Source organism: Tachyglossus aculeatus, chromosome 3 (genome assembly GCF_015852505.1).
Source record: "Tachyglossus aculeatus isolate mTacAcu1 chromosome 3, mTacAcu1.pri, whole genome shotgun sequence".
Classification (NCBI taxonomy): Eukaryota; Metazoa; Chordata; class Mammalia; order Monotremata; family Tachyglossidae; genus Tachyglossus; species Tachyglossus aculeatus.
In genome coordinates this window covers 26315371-26334446 of record NC_052068.1, presented here as the reverse complement: position 1 = coordinate 26334446, position 19076 = coordinate 26315371, and the positions used below count along the sequence as shown (strand labels likewise).

Sequence of the window (19076 nt, the reverse complement as noted above, 5' to 3'; positions counted from 1 at the left end):
ATCCGGGCAGCAGCGTGAAGTATTAGACTGAAGTGGGGAGAGATAGGAGGACGGGAGATCAGAGAGGAGGCTGATGCAGTAATCCAGCCCGGACAGGATGAGAGATTGAACCAGCAAGGTAGCGGTTTGGATGGAGAGGAAAGGGTGGATCTTGGTGATGTCGCGGAGGTGAGACCGGCAGGTTTTGGTGACGGATTGGATGTGAGGGGTAAACGAGAGAGAGCGGAGTCGAGGATGACACCAAGGTTGCAGGCTTGTGAGACGGGAAGGGTGGTAGTGCCGTCTACAGTGACGGGACAGTCAGGGAGAGGGCAGGGTTTGGGAGGGAAGATAAGGAGTTCAGTCTTGGACATACTGAATTTTAGATGGCGGGCAGATATCCAGATGGAGATGTCCTGAAGGCAGGAGGAGACCCAAGCCTGAAGAGAGGGAGAGAGAGCAGGGGCAGAGATATAGATTTGGGTGTCATCAGCGTAGAGATGATAGTTGAAGCCGTGGGAGCGAATGAGGTCACCAAGGGAGTGAGTGTAGATCGAGAACAGAAGGGACCAAGAACTGACCCCTGAGGAACCCCTACAGTAAGGGGTGGGAGGGGGAGGAGGAGCCCGCAAAGGAGACTGAGAATGAACAGCCAGAGAGATAAGAGAAGAACCAGGAGAGGATGGAGTCTGTGAAGCCAAGGTTGGATAGCGTGTTGAGGAGAAGGGGGTGGTCCACAGTGTGGAAGGCAGCTGAGAGGTCGAGGAGGACTAGGATAGAGTAGGAGCCGTTGGATTTGGCAAGAAGGAGGTCATTCTCACTGGGCCTCGTTTTCACCTGTCCCACCTTCAACCCCTGGCCCACATCCTACCGCTGGCCTGGAATGCCCTTCTTCCTAACATCCGCCAAACTATCAGACTTCCCCCCTTCAAAGCCCTACTGAAGGCTCACCTCCTTCAGGTGGCCTTGCTAGACTAAGCCCCCATTTTCCTCTGCTCCCCTTCCCCTCCCCATCACCCCAACTCTTCCTACCCCCACCGCACTTGTGTATATATGTACATATTTATAATTCTATTTATTTATATTAAAGATGTACATATAACTATAATTCTATTTATTTTGATTCTATTGATGCCTGTCTACTTGTTTTGATGCCTGTCTCCCCCCTTCTAGACTGTGAGCCCGTTGTGGGCAGGAATTGTCTCTATTTGTTGCTGAACTGTACTTTCCAAGTGCTTGGAACAGTGCTCTGCATGAACTAAGCGCTTGGGATAATACAACAGAGTGGTAGACACATTCCCTGCCCACAACGAGCTTACAGTCTAGAGGGGGAGACAAACACTGATATAAATAATTTATAATACATAATTTACTGATATATACATAAGAACTGTGGGGTTGACAATGAGGTGAATATCAAATGCCCAAAGGTCATAGATCTCAACTAGCCCCAAAGATAGATCTGGCTAAGGAGGAATGGTAGGCGAGTCCTCTAAAGGAGGAGCTCATAAAGTTGGCCCCAACTTTTCTGGTCCGTAACCATCACACTTAGCATCTCTGTGCAGCAGGGTGGTAAAATGTCATGTCACATAGACCGGAAGAAGCCTTCTCAAAGTCAGATCCTTCCACACCTGCAGGAGTGGGTGGACAGAAACCTACCGGGTGCTTTGAATTTTTATCCCGAAAACTGCAAAAATATTTAATTTTCAGTGATCTTTTGGACTTGGGCTGGGGTTTTCCACTGAAGTCAGAGGCCACTGAAGCACTGTTTCTATTGGATGATTTTTTTTCTTGTCATTGTTGTGATTCTTCATAATTTACTTGTTGAAGAAAATTGATTTTTTTTAAAGGTAGAACTCATGAATATTTCTACAGATCTGTCTCCTCCCTTGGCCTGAGGGACCCATGAGGGCAGGAACCAGATCATACACTGTCCCTGGAATTCCTACAGTGCCTTCCCAAGGATTACATTAGTTCAGCATTCTTGCACAAGGTGGGCAATCCATATATATTTACGATGATAATAATAATCAATCAATCGTATTTATTGAGTGCTTACTGTGTGCAGAGCACTGTACTAAGCGCTTGGGAAGTACATAAGCACATACAGACTCACCTCACTCAACCCACCACAACACTTACCCTTATAATAATAATAATAGCATTTATTAAGCGCTTACTATGTGCAAAGCACTGTTCTAAGCACTGGGGAGGTTACAAGGTGATCAGGTTGTCCCAAGGCGGGCTCACAGTCTTAATTCCCATTTTACAGATGAGGTAACAGGCAGAGAGAAGTTAAATGACTTGCCCAAAGTCACACAGCTGGCAATTGTTGGAGTCGGCATTTGAACCCATGACCTCTGACTCCAAAGCCTGTGCTCTTTCCACTGAGCCACGCTGCTTCTCTTTATGTTTTACTTCCCCTACCTGTAATTTTATTTCAGTGTCTCTCTCCCGATTTAGACCGAGCATAGGAATCTTGTCTATCTACTCTACTGCACTCTCGAGCACTTAATAATGACAACGATGGCATTTGTTAAGCGCTTACTATGTGACAAGCACTGTTCTAAGCGCTGGGGGGGATACAAGATGATCAGGTTGTCCCACATGGGGCTCAAAGTCTTAATCTCCATTTTACAGATAAGGTAATTGAGGCTCAGAGAAATTAAGTGGCTTGCCCAAGGTCACACAGCAGACACGTGGCAGAGCCGGGACTAGAACGCATGACCTCTGACTCCCAAGGAACTTAGAACTCAAAGCCCTACTGAGAGCTCACCTCCTCCAAGAGGCCTTCCCACACTGAGCCCCTTCCTTCCTCTCCCCCTCGTCCCCCTCTCCATGCCCCCATCTTACCTCCTTCCCTTCCCCACAGCACCTGTATATACGTTTGCACGTATTTATTACTCTATTTATTTATTTTACTTGTACATATCTATTCTATTTATTTTATTTTGTTAGTATGTTTGGTTTTGTGCTCTGTCTCCCCCTTCTAGACTGTGAGCCCACTGCTGGGTAGGGACCGTCTCTGTATGTTGCCAACTTGTACTTCCCAAGCGCTTAGTACAGTGCTCTGCACACAGTGGGCTCAGTAAGTGCTCAATAAATATGATTGATTGATTGATTGATTAGAAGGGCAAGCTGCTCCTGAGAGGACACAGTCTCTCTGGGGCCTTGGCTCTTCAGTACAGTCAGTCACCCGTAGCCCCGATTTCTTAGACACTTGGTTTCCAGTCAGGAGAGCCCCGTTGCCCAAGTGGCCACCAGAGCTGCTCACCTACCACTGCCCTGCCCTACTGAAACACCACGGCCAGCCCGCTTCAATACTCAGCAAAATATACTAGTTCAACTCTCCAGTTCCCTAGGACACTGTCCAGAGCAGGAAAAAGGCAAGGGGTTAAACAAACGCCTGGTAGTCAGTCTAACTAGTTCCACCCTGAGCCTGGGCCCCACAGGCAAGCCTCGACACCTGGAAGGACCAGGGGGAATGCTACACCTCAACCCTCTTGCTCAACCGACCCTTCCCATTCTGACTCTGTGTAATCTGACAGGAGCCAAATTTCAATCACGGATTAGTCGGCCCATCCCTTTCGTCTTGCCAACCCTCTCCAAGCCCGGCAGATTGTTTACACCACACAGGGGGCTGGCGGGAGCCCCCAGAAGTCATCTTGTCCTTCCCCCTGCCTCCAGAAAGGCCCGTCCCTACTCTCTCTAGGCATGCAACGAAGCATCAGTACAAAGTACTTCACAGGCGCAGGTGAGGAAGAATCCTATTTAAAACTTTCCTCATTGAGTACCAGAACTATGAACACCTTCCAAATGGATGTTTTGACCCCACAACTTGCCATGTCCAAAACAGAACTCCTCATCTTTCCACCCACGCCCTGTCCTTCCTTTGATTTTCCTACACTGTAGCCAGTGCCACCATCTTCCCTGTCTCACAAACCCATAAATTTGGGATTAATAATAATAATAATTTTGGTATTTGTTAAGCGCTTCCTATGTGCAAAGCACTGTTCTAAGTGCTGGGGAGGATACGAGGTGATCGGGTTGTCCCATGTGGGGCTCACAATCTTAATCTCCATTTTACAGATGAGGTAACTGAGGCCCAGAGAAGTGAAGTGACTTGCCCAAAGTCACACAGCTGACAAGCGGCGGAGCCGGGATTTGAACCCATGACCTCTGGCTCCCAAGCCCGGGCTCTCTCCACTGAGCCACGCTGCTGCTCTACTTATCCTCAAATCTCAGAGAAACAGCATGGTATAGTGGTGAGAGCACAGGCCTATGAGACAGAAGGTCATGTCACTTGTCCGCTGTGTGACCATGGGCAAGTCACTTGATTTCACTGGGCCTCAGTGACCTCATCTGTAAAATGGGGATTGAGACTGTGAGCCAGGGACAGGAACTATATCCAACTTGATTTGCTTGTATCCACCCCAGCACTTAGTACAATGCCTAGCACATTTGATTACTGCATTATTTATACATATTTATTCTATTTATTTTATTTTGTTAATATGTTTTGTTGCCTGTCTCCCCCTTCTAGACTGTGAGCCCGCTGTCGGGTAGGGACCGTCTCTATGTTACCAACTTGTACTTCCCAAGCGCTTAGTACAGTGCTCTGCACACAGTAAGTGCTCAATAAATACGATTGAATGAATAAATACCATCATTATCATTATTATTAACTCATCGGTCTTATTCAAACCACACACCCAATGTCACCAAACCCTATCAGTTGTATCTTCATAACATCTCCAGAATCCACCCTTTCCTCTCCATCCAGTTTACTACCACGCCGATCCAGGCACTCCTCATTTTCAGCCTTGATTACTTCCTCAGCCTTCTTGCTGACCTCCCCGCATCCTGTCTCTCCCCTCTCCAGTCCACACTTCACTCTGCTGCAGGATCACTGTTGGGAAAAAACATTCGGTCCAGATCGACTTGGGCCTCAACAACCTCCGGTGGCTGCCCAATCACCTCTGCAACGAACAGGAACTCCTTAGCATCAGCTTTAAGATGCTCAATCAGCTCTCTCCTGCCTTCCTAACCTTGCTGATTTCCCACTACGGCCCAACTTGCACCCTCCTCTCCTCTAACACCAACCTACTCGCTATAACCTCGGCTTCTGACCATGTCCTTCCTCAGTCTCCCTCCTCCTGCCTTCAAATCCCTCCTAAAATCACATCTCCTCCAGGAGGCCTCCCCAGACTATGTTCTTTATTTCCCCTATCCATCCTCCCCTCTGTACCACCTACGAAGTTGGCTGAGTACCCCTTAAGTGTTCTGATACTCACCCCAACCCCACAGCATTTATGTGCATATCCTTACACTCTATGTCCCCTCTTTGTAATCTCGTGCCCCCCACCCCCCCAGACTGCAAGTTCCTTGTGGGCAGGAATCACGCCTACCAATTCTGCTGTACTGACTTTTCCCAGGCACTCAGTAAGGTACTCTCCATACAGTAAATAATAATAATAATAATAATGGTAAATGCTCCATAAATACCAATTGAGCGCTTACTGTGTGCAGAGCATTGTAGTAAGCAGCGTGGCTCCGTGGAAAGAGCCCGGGCTTTGGAGTCAGAGGTCATGGGTTCAAATTCCGGCTCCCCCAATTGTCAGCTGTGTGACTCTGGGCAAGTCACTTCACTTCTCTGGGCCTCAGTTAACTCATCTGGAAAATGGGGATGAAGACTGTGAGCCTCCCGGGGAGCAACCTGATGACACCGTAACCTCCCCAGCACTTAGAACAGTGCTTTGCACATAGTAAGCTCTTAATAAATGCCTTCATTATTATTATTATTATAAACACTTGGGAAAGTACAGTACAACAGTAAACAGAGACAACCCCTGCCCGCAGTGTGCTTACAGTCTGGGGTGGGGGGAAGAGACAGACATCAATATAATCCAAACAATTCCAAGGGAACTGCCTCCTGAAGAACATCATCATCAATCGTATTTATTGAGCGCTTACTATGTGCAGAGCACCGTACTAAGCGCTTGGGAAGTACAAATTGGTAACATATAGAGACAGTCCCTACCCAACAGTGGGCTCAGTCTAAAAGAACAAAGTAACCAGAGTTATTTAAGGACCATAACTCAGATAGAGCCACTCCTAGACTTCACTCCGAGAGCTTAAGGTTTCTCCAACTTCATTCAATCATATTTATTGAGTGCTTACTGTGTGCAAAGCACTGTACTGAGCACTTGGGAAAGTATGATACAACAATAGAGACAATCCCTGCCCACTGATTCAGCAAATGCAGCTTCTTCAGCTTTCCTGACCATGCCTTGGTCCCTGCCACAATATACCCTCAACTGGTTCAATTGGGAGGTGACTCTCCAGGTAGGCCTGTTACCACTGCACCAAATATCTGGCAGCTTCTTTCTCCTGGGTAAGTTTAGAAGCTTGGAGATAGACTAGATAATGCTTTACCTAAAACTCTAGAAACCTCTCACTCCTCCACTTCCTAACCGGCAGGTGTGAGCATATGTACTGGGAAAGGAAGCAAAAGAGGAGAGACTTACGAGCAATGGAAGTTCGGGGGACACGCGTCTATCACTCACCATTAATGCACACTTTTCTTGCATTCGAATCTTGTAACCCAAATCGGCCCTTGGCAACTCTGATTCTGACCTGCACTGTGGTAACGGGGTAGGCAATTCTCCTTGCCCCTCAGGCCAATCTGAAGACAAATGAGGCCAGACCGTGATGGCTGTGGGCCCGAGCCCCTTCCGGGATTCACTAGGTTCGGTCATTTAAGGCCTAGTCAGTAGGGTTTGGAGTCCATGACCCAAACCCGACTCTGTACCTGTGATGAGGGGCCCAGTGGCCGGGAAGGGTAGCCCCCCCATTTTAGGAACCTCCCCGGCTCCCCAGGGCACCCCTGAAGGTAGATCTCCAAAAGGGAATCAGCCTTCTCTCTACTGCATCAGCCTTCTCTCTGATCTCCCATTCTCGTGTCTCTCCCCACTTCAATCCCTACTTCATGCTGCTGCCCGGATTGTCTTTTTCCAGAAACGCTCTGGGCATATTACTCCCCTCCTCAAAAATCTCCAGTGGCTACCAATCAATCTGTGCATCAGGCAGAAACTCCTCACCCTGGGCTTCAAGGCTGTCCATCGCCTCGCCTCCTCCTACCTCCCCTCCCTTCTCTCCTTCTCCAGCCCAGCCCGCACCCTCCGCTCCTCTGCTGCTAACCTCCTCACCGTTAGGCCTCGCTCTCGCCTGTCCCGCCATCAACCCCCGGCCCACGTCCTCCCCCTGGCCTGGAATGCCCTCCCTCTGCCCATCCGCCAAGCTAGCTCTCTTCCTTCCTTCAAGGCCCTACTGAGAGCTCACCTCCTCCAGGAGGCCTTCCCAGACTGAGCCCCCTCCTTCCTCTCCCCCTCGCCCTCCCCACCCCCCCGTCTTACCTCCTTCCATTCCCCACAGCACCTGTATACATGTATATGTTTGTACATATTTATTACTCTATTTATTTATTTATTTTACTTGTACATGTCTATTCTAATTATTTTATTTTGTTAATATGTTTGGTTTTGTTCTCTGTCTCCCCCTTCTAGACTGTGAGCCCACTGTTCGGTAGGGACTGACTGTTGCCAACTTGTACTTCCCAAGCGCTTAGTACAGTGCTCTGCACACAGTAAGTGCTCAATAATTACAATTGATTGATTGATCAGTCTAGGTCCCTGGGCTTCATGCCATCTAGAATGACTCACAGGGTGACAACCCTGGAGGGGAGGGGTGTTCTGCTCTGGGCTCTGAGAAGCAGCATGGCTTAGTGGCAAGAGTCCAGACTGGGGAGCCGGGGGTCGTGGGTTCTAATCCCGGCTCCGCCACTTAACAGCTGTGTGACGTTGGCTGAGTCACTTCACTTCTCTGTGCCTCAGTTACCTCACCTGTAAAATGGGGATGAAGACGGTAAGCCCCATGTGGGACAACCTCATTACCTTGTATCTGTCTTTCCCAGAGCTCAGAACAGTACGTGGCCCATAGGAAGCAGCATGGCTTAGTGGAAAGAGCCCGGGCTTGGGAGTCAGAGGTCGTGGGTTCTAATCCCGCTTCTGCCACTTGTCAGCTGGGTGACTTTGGGCAAGTCACTTCACTTCTTTGGGCCTCAGTTACCTCATCTGTAAAATGGGGATGAAGACCGTAAGCCCCATGCGGGGCAACCTCATTACTTTGTATCTATCTTCCCCAGTGCTTAGAACAGTGCTTGGCACATAGTGAGCGCTTAACAAATACCATCATCATTATTATTATTATTATTATTCTGGGGACCCTGGACCCCGGGCCGCCCAGAGGCTTATGGGTTTATGAGGCATTAGGACTCAGGTCACCTTCCCCGTCGCTACGGAAACAGCAGTGTCTCCCAGGGAATTCAGTCAGGATTATCAGGGGAGAATGCGCCGGGCCCTCCCACCGGTGACCATGGGGGATCGGGGTGCCAACACTTTATAGACGGACACCCGAATAGGAGAAGCGCTTAATACAGTGCTCTGCACACAGTAAGTGCTCAATAATAATAATAAGAATGATGGAATTTGTTAAGCGCTTACTAGGTGCAATGCACTGTTCTAAGCACTGGTGATCGGGTTGTCCCATGTGGGGCTCACAGTCTTAATCCCATTTTAATAATAATAATGTTGGTATCTGTTAAGCGCTTACTATGTGCCAAGCACTGTTCTAAGCACAGGAGCAGATACAAGGTGATCAGGTTGTCCCACGAGGGGCTCACAGTCTTCATCCCCATTTGACAGAGGAGGTCACTGAGGCACAGAGAAGTGACTTGCCCAAAGTCACCCAGCTGACAAGTGGAGGAGCCGGGATTAGAACCCATGACCTCTGACTCCCAAGCCCGGGCTCTTGCCACTGAGCCTTGCTGCTTCTCTACTCAATAAATACTAAATAAATACTCTTCTCTGCTCAATGAATACGACTGAATGAATGACCGAGAAGCGAGGACAGGAGACAGAAAAGCAGCGTGACAGAGAAGCAGCGTGGCACAGTGGAAACAGCTCGGGCTTGGGCATCAGAGGTCATGGGTTCTAATCCTGGCTCCGCCACTTGTCAGCTGGGTGACTTTGGGCAAGGCACTTCACTTCTCTGAGCCTCAGTTCCCTCATTTGGAAAATGGGGATGAAGATTGTGAGTCCCACATGGGACAACTTGATCACCACTGAATGAATGAATGAATGAATCACCTTGTATCCTCCCCCAATCAATCAATCGTATTTATTGAGTGCTTACTGTCTGCAGAGCACTGTACTAAGCGCTTGGGAAGTACAAGTTGGCAACATATAGAGACAGTCCCTACCCAACAGTGGGCAGCGCTTAGAACAATGCTTGGCACTTAGTAAGTGCTTAACAAATGCCATCATTATTATTACTACATTATTATTATTATTGTTAGGGAAGCAGCGTGGCTCAGTGGAAAAGAGCCCGGGCTTTGGAGTCAGAGGTCATGGGTTCAAATCCCGGCTCCGCCAATTGTCAGTTGTGTGATTTTGGGCGAGTCACTTCACTTCTCTGGGCCTCAGTTACCTCATCTGTAAAATGGGGATTAAGATTGTGAGCCCCCCGTGGGACAACCTGATCACTTTGTAGCCTCCCCAGCACTTAGAACAGTGCTTTGCACATAGTAAGCGCTTAATAAATGCCATTATTATTATTACTCTGTATCCCTCCCAGCACTCAGAACAGTGCTTGGCGCATAGTAAGCGCTTAACAAATGTCATCATTGTTATTACCTTGTATCCCCCCAGCGCTTAGGACAGTGCTTGGCATATAGTAAGCGCTTAACAGATGCCTTCATTATTATCCAGTGCTTAGAACAGTGCTTGGCACATAGTAAGTGCTTAACAAATGCCATCATTATTATTACCTTGTATCCCCCCAGTGCTTAGAACAGTGCTTGGCACACAGTAAGCGCTCAACAGATGCCATCATTATCATCCAGCGCTTAGAACAGTACTTGGTATATAGGAAGTGCTTAACACATCAGCGTGGCTCAGTGGAAAGAGCCCGGGCTTTGGAGTCAGAGGTCATGGGTTCAAATCCCGGCTCCACCAACTGTCAGCTGTGTGACTTGGGGCAAGCCACTTCACTTCTCTGGGCCTCAGTGACCTCCTCTGTCAAATGGGGATGAAGACTGTGAGCCCACCGTGGGACAACCTGATCACCTTGTAACCTCCCCAGCGCTTTTCTCCCCCTCCCCTCTGCCCCACCTCCTTCCCCTCCCCACAGCACCTGTATATATGTTTGTACAGATTTATTCCTCTATTTGACTTGTACATATTTACTATTCTATTTATTTTGTTAATAAAAATGATGTTAATGATGTGCATCTAGCTTTACTTCTATTTATTCTGATGGCTTGACACCCGTCCACATGTTTTGTTTTGTTGTCTGTCTCCCCCCTCTAGACTGTGAGCCCGTTGGTGGGTCGGGACCGTCTCTAGATGCTGCCGACTTGTACTTCCCAAGCGCTTAGTACAGTGCTCTGCACACAGTCAGCGCTCAATAAATACGACAATGAATGAACAGTGCTTTGCACATAGTAAGCGCTTAATAAATAACAATATAACAATAATCATTTTGGTATTTGTTAAGCACTTACTATGTGCCAAGCACTGTTCTAAGCGCTGAATATATGCCATCTTCTTATTATCATCATTATTTATTCATTCAATCAATCATATTTACTGAGCGCTTTCTGTGTGCAGAGCACTGTACTATGCGCTTGGGAAGTACAAGTTGGCAACACAGAGACGGTCCCTACCCAACAGCAGGCTCAAAGTCTAGAAGGGGGAGACAGACAACAAAACAAAACATATTAACAAAATAAAATAAATAGAATAGTAAATATGTACAAGTAAAATAGAGTAATAAATATGTACAAACATATATACATCAATCAATCAATCAATCGTATTTATTGAGCGCTTACTATGTGCAGAGCACTGTACTAAGCGCTTGGGAAGTACAAATTGGCAACACATAGAGACAGTCCCTACCCAACAGTGGGCTCACAGTCTAAAATACACGTGCTGTGGGGAGGGGAAGGAGGTCATTCATTCATTCAATCATATTTATTGAGCGCTTACTGTGTGCAGAGCACTGTAGTAAGCGCTTGGGAAGTCCAAGTTGGCAGCATATAGAGATGGTCCCTACCCAACAGCGGGCTCACAGTCTAGAAGGGGGAGACAGACAACATATTAACCAAATAAAATAAAGAGAATAAATATGTGCAAATAAAATAGAGTAATAAATATGTACAAAAATATATACAGGTGCTGTGGGGAGGGGAAGGAGATAAGGCGGAGGGAGAGGAAGGAGGGGGCTCAGTCTGGATCATTATTATCCAGCGCTTAGAACAGTGCCCAGCATTTAGAGCAGTGCTTGGCACACAGTATGCGCTTAACAAATACCATCATCAGCATTATTATTATTATTACCGCTGTTGGGTCGGGACTGGCTCTAGATGTTGCCAACTTCTAGACTGTAAGCCCGCTGTTGGGTAGGGACCATCTATATATTCATTCAATCGTATTTATTGAGTGCTTACTGTGTGCAGAGCACTGTAGTAAGCGCTTGGGAAGTACAAGTTGGCAACATATAGAGACGGTCCCTACCCAACAGTGGGCTCAGTCTAGAAGGGGGAGACAGAGAACAAAACAAAACATATTAACAAAATAAAATAAGCAGTATTTTATTTATTTTAGACTGTGAGTGGGCTAACAGTCTAGATGTCGCCAACTTGTACTCCCAAGTGCTTGGGAAGCAGCGTGGCTAGAGAAGCAGCGTGGCTCAGTGGAAAGAGCCCGGGCTTTGGAGTCAGAGGTCATGGGTTCAAATCCCGACTCCTTACTTGTCAGCTGTGTGACTTTGGCCAAGTCACTTCACTTCTCTGGGCCTCAGTTATCTCATCTGGAAAATGGGGATTAAGACTGTGAGGCCCCCGTGGGACAACCTGATCACTCTGTTACCTCCCCAGCACTTAGAACAGTGTTTGGCATATAGTAAGTGCTTAATAAATGCCATTATTATTAGTAGTAGTAGTAGTACAGTGCTCTGCACACAGCGTGGCTCAGTGGAAAGAGCATGGGCTTTGGAGTCAGAGGTTATCGGTTCAAATCCCGGCTCCGCCACTTTCATTCATTCAATTGTATTTATTGAGCGCTTACTGTGTGCAGAGCACTGTACTAAGCGCTTGGGAAGTACAAGCTGGCAACATATAGAGACGGTCCCTACCCAACAGCGGGCTCACAGTCTAGAAGGGGGAGACAGAGAACAAAACAAAAAATATTAACAAAATAAGTAGAATAAATATGTACAAGTAAAATAGAGCAATAAATACGTACAAACATATATACATATATACAGGTCATATGTACACTTAGCTTTGTGACCTTGGGCAAGTCACTTCACTTCTCTGTGCCTCAGTTCCCTCATCTGTAAAATGGGGATCAATCCATCAATCAATCAATCGTATTTACTGAGCGCTTACTGTGTGCAGAACACTGTACAAAGCGCTTGGAAAGGACAAGTTGTCAACATATAGAGACAGTCCCTACCCAACTGTGGGCTCACAGTCTAGAAGGGGAAGACAGAGAACAAAACCAAACATATTAACAAAATAAAATAAATAGAATAGATATGTACAAGTAAAATAAATACATGCAAACATATGTACATATATACAGGTGCTGTGGGGAAGGGAAGGAGGTAAGGCAGGGGGTGGAGGGGGAGAGGAAGGAGGGGGCTCAGGGGATGAAGACTGTGAGCCCTCCGTGGGACAACCTGATCACCTTGTAAACTCCCCAGCGCTTAGTACAGTGCTTTGCACATAAGCGCTTAATAAATGCCATCATCATCATCATAACCACACAGTCAGCGCTCAATAAATACGACTGAATGAATGAATGAACTTGTCGTTCCAGGCGCTTAGTCCAGTGCTCTGCACACAGTCGGCGCTCAATAAATACGACTGAATGAATGAATGAACTTGTCATTCCCAAGCGCTTAGTCCAGTGCTCTGCACACGGTTGGCGCTCAATAAATACGACTGAACTGGTTGTTCCCAAGCGCTTAGTCCAGTGCTCCGCACACGGCTGGCGCTCAATAAATACGATTGAATGAATGAATGAATGCACTTTTCATTCATTTGGTGGTATTTATTGAGTGCTTACTGCATACAGAGCACCGTACTAAGCGCTTGGAAAGTACAATTTGGCAACAAATCGACACAATGCCTCCCTAACAACGGGCTCACAGTCTACAAGGGGGGAGGACAGACAACAAAACAAGTAGACAGGCATCAATAGCATCACTATAAACAGAATTATAGACATGTACACATCATTAATAAAGTAAACAGAATAATAAATATGTACACAATAATAATAATAATAATGATAGCATTTATTAAGCGCTTACTAGGTGCAAAGCATTGTTCTAAGCGCTGGGGAGGTTAACAAGGTGATCAGGTTGTCCCACGGGGGGCTCACAATCTTAATCCCCATTTTACAGATGAGGGAACTGAGGCCCAGAGAAGTTAAGTGACTTCATCATCATCATCATCATCATCATCAATCGTATTTATTGAGCGCTTACTGTGTGCAGAGCACTGTACTAAGCGCTTGGGAAGTACAAGTTGGTAACATATAGAGACAGTCCCTACCCAGCAGTGGGCTCACAGTCTAAAAGACTTGCCCAAAGTCACACAGCTGATAAGTGGTGGAGCCGGGATTTGAACCCATGACCTCTGACTCCAAAGCCCAGGCTCTTTCCACTGAGCCACACTGTACATATATACACAAGTGCTGTGGGGAGAGAAGGGGGGTATAGCAGAGGGAGGGAGTTGAGGGAATGGGGAGGGGAATCAATGAGAGAGACATAATGTGAGTGAATGAACGAACTTGTCATTCCCAAGCGCTTAGTCCAGTGCTCTGCACACAGTCGGCGCTCAAAAAATATGAATGAATGAATGAATTTATTGAGCGCTTACTGTGTGCAGAGCACTGCACTAGGCGCTTGAGAAGTACAGGTTGGCAACATCTAGAGCCGGTCCCTACCCAACAGCAGGCTCACAGTCTAGAAGGGGGAGACAGACAACAAAACAAAACGTATTAACAAAATAAAATAAAATAGAATAGATATGTACAAGTAAAATAAATAAATGAATGAATAAACTTGTCGTTCCCCCAAGCGCTTAGTCCAGCGCTCTGCACACAGTCAGCGCTCGAGAAATACGATTGAATGAATGAATTCAATCGTACTTCTCGAGCGCTGTGTGCAGAGCGCTGGACTAAGCGCTTGGGAAGGACAGGTTGGCAACATCTAGAGCCGGTCCCTACCCAACAGACTGTGAGCCTAGAAGGGGGAGACAGACAACAAAACATATTAACAAAATAAAAGAAAATAGAATAGATATGTACAAGTAAAATAAATAAATGAATGAACTTGTTGTTCCCCCAAGCGCTTAGTCCAGTGCTCTGAACACAGTTAGCACTCGATAAATACGAATGAATTAAGGAATTAATGAATTCAATCGTATTTATTGAGCGCTGACTGCAGGGCGCTGGACTAAGCGCTCATTCAATTGTATTTATTGAGTGCTTACTGTGTGCAGAGCACTGTACTAAGTGCTTGGGAAGGACAGGTTGGCAACATATAGAGACGGTCCCTACCCAACAGTGGGCTCACAGGCTAGAAGGGGGAGACAGACCACAAAACAAGACATATTAACAAAACAAAATAAATAGAATAGATATGTACAAGTAAAGTAAATGAATGAACTTGTTGTTCCCCCAAGCGCTTAGTCCAGTGCTCTGCACACAGTCAGTGCTCAATAAACACTGTGAGCCCACTGTTGGGTAGGGACTGTCTCTATATGTTGCCAACTTGTACTTCCCAAGCGCTTATTACAGTGCTCTGCACACAGTAAGCGCTCAGTAAATACGATTGATGATGAATAAACACGATTGCATTCAGCGCTCTGCACAGTCAGCGCTCTGCACACAGTCAGTGCTCAATAAATATGATTGAATTCATTCACTCATTCAATCGTATTTATTGAGCACTGACTGTGTGCAGAGAGCTGGACTAAGCGCTTGGGAAGTACAAGTTGGCAACATAAAGAGACAGTCCCTACCCAACAGCGGGCTCACAGTCTAGAAGGGGGAGACAGACAACAAAACAAGACGTACTAACAAAATAAAATAAAATAGAATCGATATGTACAAGTAAAATAAATAGAGCAATAAATCTGTACAAACACATATACATATATACAGGTGCTGTGAGGAAGGGAAGGAGGTAAGATGGTGGGGGGGGGGGACTAAGCGCTTGGGAAGGACAGGTTGGCAACAGATCGAGACGGTCCCGACCCAACAGCGGGCTCACAATCAATCAATCAATCGTATTTATTGAGCGCTTACTGTGTGCAGAGCACTGGACTACGTGCTTGGGAAGTACAAGCTGACAACATATAGAGACGGTCTCTACCCAACAGTGGGCTCACAGTCTAGAAGGGGAAGACAGAGAACAAAACCAAACATACTAACAAAATAAAATAAATAGAATAGATATGTACAAGTAAAATAAATAAATAGCAGGTGCTGTGGGGAAGGGAAGGAGGTAAGATGGGGGGGATGGAGAGGGGGGACTAAGCTTTTAGGAAGGACAGGTTGGCAACATCTAGAGCCGGTCCCGACCCAACAGCGGGCTCAATCAATCATCAATCGTATTTATTGAGCGCTGACTGTGTGCAGAGCGCTGGACTAAGCGCTTGGGAAGTACAAGTTGGCAACCTATAGAGACGGTCCCTACCCAACAGCGGGCTCACAGTCTAGAAGGGGGAGAAGGACCACAAAACCAAACACACTAACAAAATAAAATAGACTAGATATGCGCAAGTAAAATAAATAAATAGAGTAACGAACGCGTACAAACATGTAGACATACATACAGGTCTAGAAGGGGGAGGCAGAGAACAAAACCAAACATATTAACAGAATAAAATAAACAGAACAGTAAACTTATTTTATTTTGTTAGTATGTTTGGTTTTGTTCTGTCTCCCCCTTTTAGACTGTGAGCCCACTGGTGGGTAGGGACTGTCTCTAGGTGTTGCCAATTTGTACAGAACTACTGACTGAGCCCCCTCCTCCCCCTCCCCATCCCCCCCCACCTTACCTCCTTCCCCTCCCCACAGCACCTGTATATATGTATACGTTTGTACAGACTTATTACTCTATTTATTTTACTTGTACATATTTATTCTATTTATTTTATTTTGTTAATAGGTTTTGTTTCGTTCTCTGTCTCCCCCTTGTAGACTGTGAGCCCGCTGTTGGGTAGGGACCGTCCCCAGATGTGGCCAACTTGGACTTCCCAGGCGCTTCGTCCAGTGCTCTGCACACAGGAAGCGCTCAGTAAGCTCCTTCCCCACAGCACCTGTATATATGTATATATGGTTGTACATATTTATTACTCTATTTATTTATTTATTTATTTTACTTGTACATTTCTATCCTACTTATTTTATTTTGTTGGTATGTTTGGTTCTGTTCTCTGTCTCGCCCTTTTAGACTGTGAGCCCGCTGTTGGGTAGGGGCTGTCTCTAGGTGATGCCAATTTGTCCTTCCCAAGCGCTTGGTACAGTGCTCTGCACATAGTAAGCGCTCAATAAATACGATTGATTGATTGATTATTTATTTATTTATTTTACTTGTACATTTCTATCCTACTTATTTTATTCTGTTGGTATGTTTGGTTCTGTTCTCTGTCTCGCCCTTTTAGACTGTGAGCCCGCTGTTGGGTAGGGACCGTCCCTAGGTGATGCCAATTTGTACTTCCCAAGCGCTTGGTCCAGTGCTCTGCACATAGTAAGCGCTCAATAAATACGATTGATTGATTGATTGATTGATTATTTATTTATTTATTTTACTTGTACATTTCTATCCTACTTATTTTATTCGGTTGGTATGTTTGGTTCTGTTCTCTGTCTCGCCCTTTTAGACTGTGAGCCCGCTGTTGGGTAGGGACCGTCCCTAGGTGATGCCAATTTGTACTTCCCAAGCGCTTGGTCCAGTGCTCTGCACATAGTAAGCGCTCAATAAATACGATTGATTGATTGATTGATTGATTATTTATTTATTTATTTTACTTGTACATTTCTATCCTACTTATTTTATTCTGTTGGTATGTTTGGTTCTGTTCTCTGTCTCGCCCTTTTAGACTGTGAGCCCGCTGTTGGGTAGGGACCGTCCCTAGGTGATGCCAATTTGTACTTCCCAAGCGCTTGGTCCAGTGCTCTGCACATAGTAAGCGCTCAATAAATACGATTGATTGATTGATTGATTATTTATTTATTTATTTTACTTGTACATTTCTATCCTACTTATTTTATTCGGTTGGTATGTTTGGTTCTGTTCTCTGTCTCCCCTTTTAGACTGTGAGCCCGCTGTTGGGTAGGGACTGTCTCTAGGTGATGCCAATTTGTACTTCCCAAGCGCTTGGTCCAGTGCTCTGCACATAGTAAGCGCTCAATAAATACGATTGATTATTTATTTATTTTACTTGTACATTTCTATCCTACTTATTTTATTCGGTTGGTATGTTTGGTTCTGTTCTCTGTCTCCCCTTTTAGACTGTGAGCCCGCTGTTGGGTAGGGACTGTCTCTAGGTGATGCCAATTTGTACTTCCCAAGCGCTTGGTCCAGTGCTCTGCACATAGTAAGCGCTCAATAAATACGATTATTTATTTATTTTACTTGTACATTTCTATCCTACTTATTTTATTCTGTTGGTATGTTTGGTTCTGTTCTCTGTCTCCCCCTTTTAGACTGTGAGCCCGCTGTTGGGTAGGGGCCGTCCCTAGGTGATGCCAATTTGTACTTCCCAAGCGCTTGGTACAGTGCTCTGCACATAGTAAGCGCTCAATAAATACGATTGATTATTTATTTATTTTACTTGTACATTTCTATCCTACTTATTTTATTCTGTTGGTATGTTTGGTTCTGTTCTCTGTCTCGCCCTTTTAGACTGTGAGCCCGCCGTTGGGTAGGGACCGTCCCTAGGTGATGCCAATTTGTACTTCCCAAGCGCTTAGGACAGTGCTCTGCACATAGTAAGCGCTCAATAAATACGATTGATTGATTGATTGAGTGAATGAATGAATAGTAAGCGCTCGATAAATACGATTGATGACGATGATGCTACGTCCAGGTAAAACGGATAAATGAATGAGTGAATGAATGAATGATGATTAGAAGAGGGTCCCCCCCCCCCTCCCCCCACTCCCGTTCCCCTCAGGACCCCGCCCCGGGTTCCCTCAGGCCACGGCTCCCCGCCCCCCCCCCCGGTCGGTCGGTCGGTCGGTCTGTCCGTCAGTCGGTCCCTCCCTCCCTCCGTGTCCCCCCCCGTCCGGCTCCCACCTCCCGCGGACGCTCCGTCCGTCGGTCCGTCCGTCGGCCTCCCTCAGCCGGCTCCGGGGGGCCCCCACTTCCGCTTCCGGAATCGCCGCCGGAAGTCCCGCCCCCCCGGCCGCGGCCGGCGAAGCCGCCGGCTCCTGCCACGTCCGCACTGGGGGCGGGCCGCCCGGAGAGCCCCGGATGTCGCGCATGCGCCCCTCGCCGCCCCGCCCTCCGCCCTCGCCTCACGGGCAGCTCGGGGCTCCCGCCCACGCCGTGTTCATTCAATCATTCAGTCATTCATTCATTCAATCGTATTTATAGAGCGCTTACTGTTTGCAGAGCACGGGACTAAGCGCTTGGGAAGGACAAAATGGCAACATAGAGAGGCGGTAGTGTTTCTTGAATCGTGTTCTAGACGGTGAGCCCGCTGTTGGATAGGGACCGTCCCTCTATGTTGCCAACTTGGACTTCCCAAGCGCTTAGGACAGTGCTCTGCACACAGTCAGCGCTCAATAAATACCATTGAATGAATGAATGAATTGAGCGCTCAGTAAATACGATCGAATGAATGAATGATTGAATTGAGCGCTCAGTAAATACGATTGAATGAATGAATTGAGCGCTCAGTAAATATGAATGAATGAATTGAGCGCTCAGTAAATATGATTCAATGAATG

The 19076-nt window shown here is 46.6% G+C and overlaps 1 protein-coding gene across 1 annotated transcript in view; it reads right to left on the bottom strand.

Annotated features, from left to right (window-relative positions):
• SEC24C (SEC24 homolog C, COPII coat complex component) overlaps positions 1–18490 on the bottom strand; it is a 52218-nt gene extending 33728 nt beyond the window's left edge. Inside the window, exon 1 of the mRNA XM_038743807.1 lies at positions 18421–18490. The gene's annotated coding sequence lies outside the window, so the exon portion shown is untranslated. The remainder of the gene's footprint in view (positions 1–18420) is intronic.
• Positions 18491–19076: the final 586 nt, after the last annotated feature.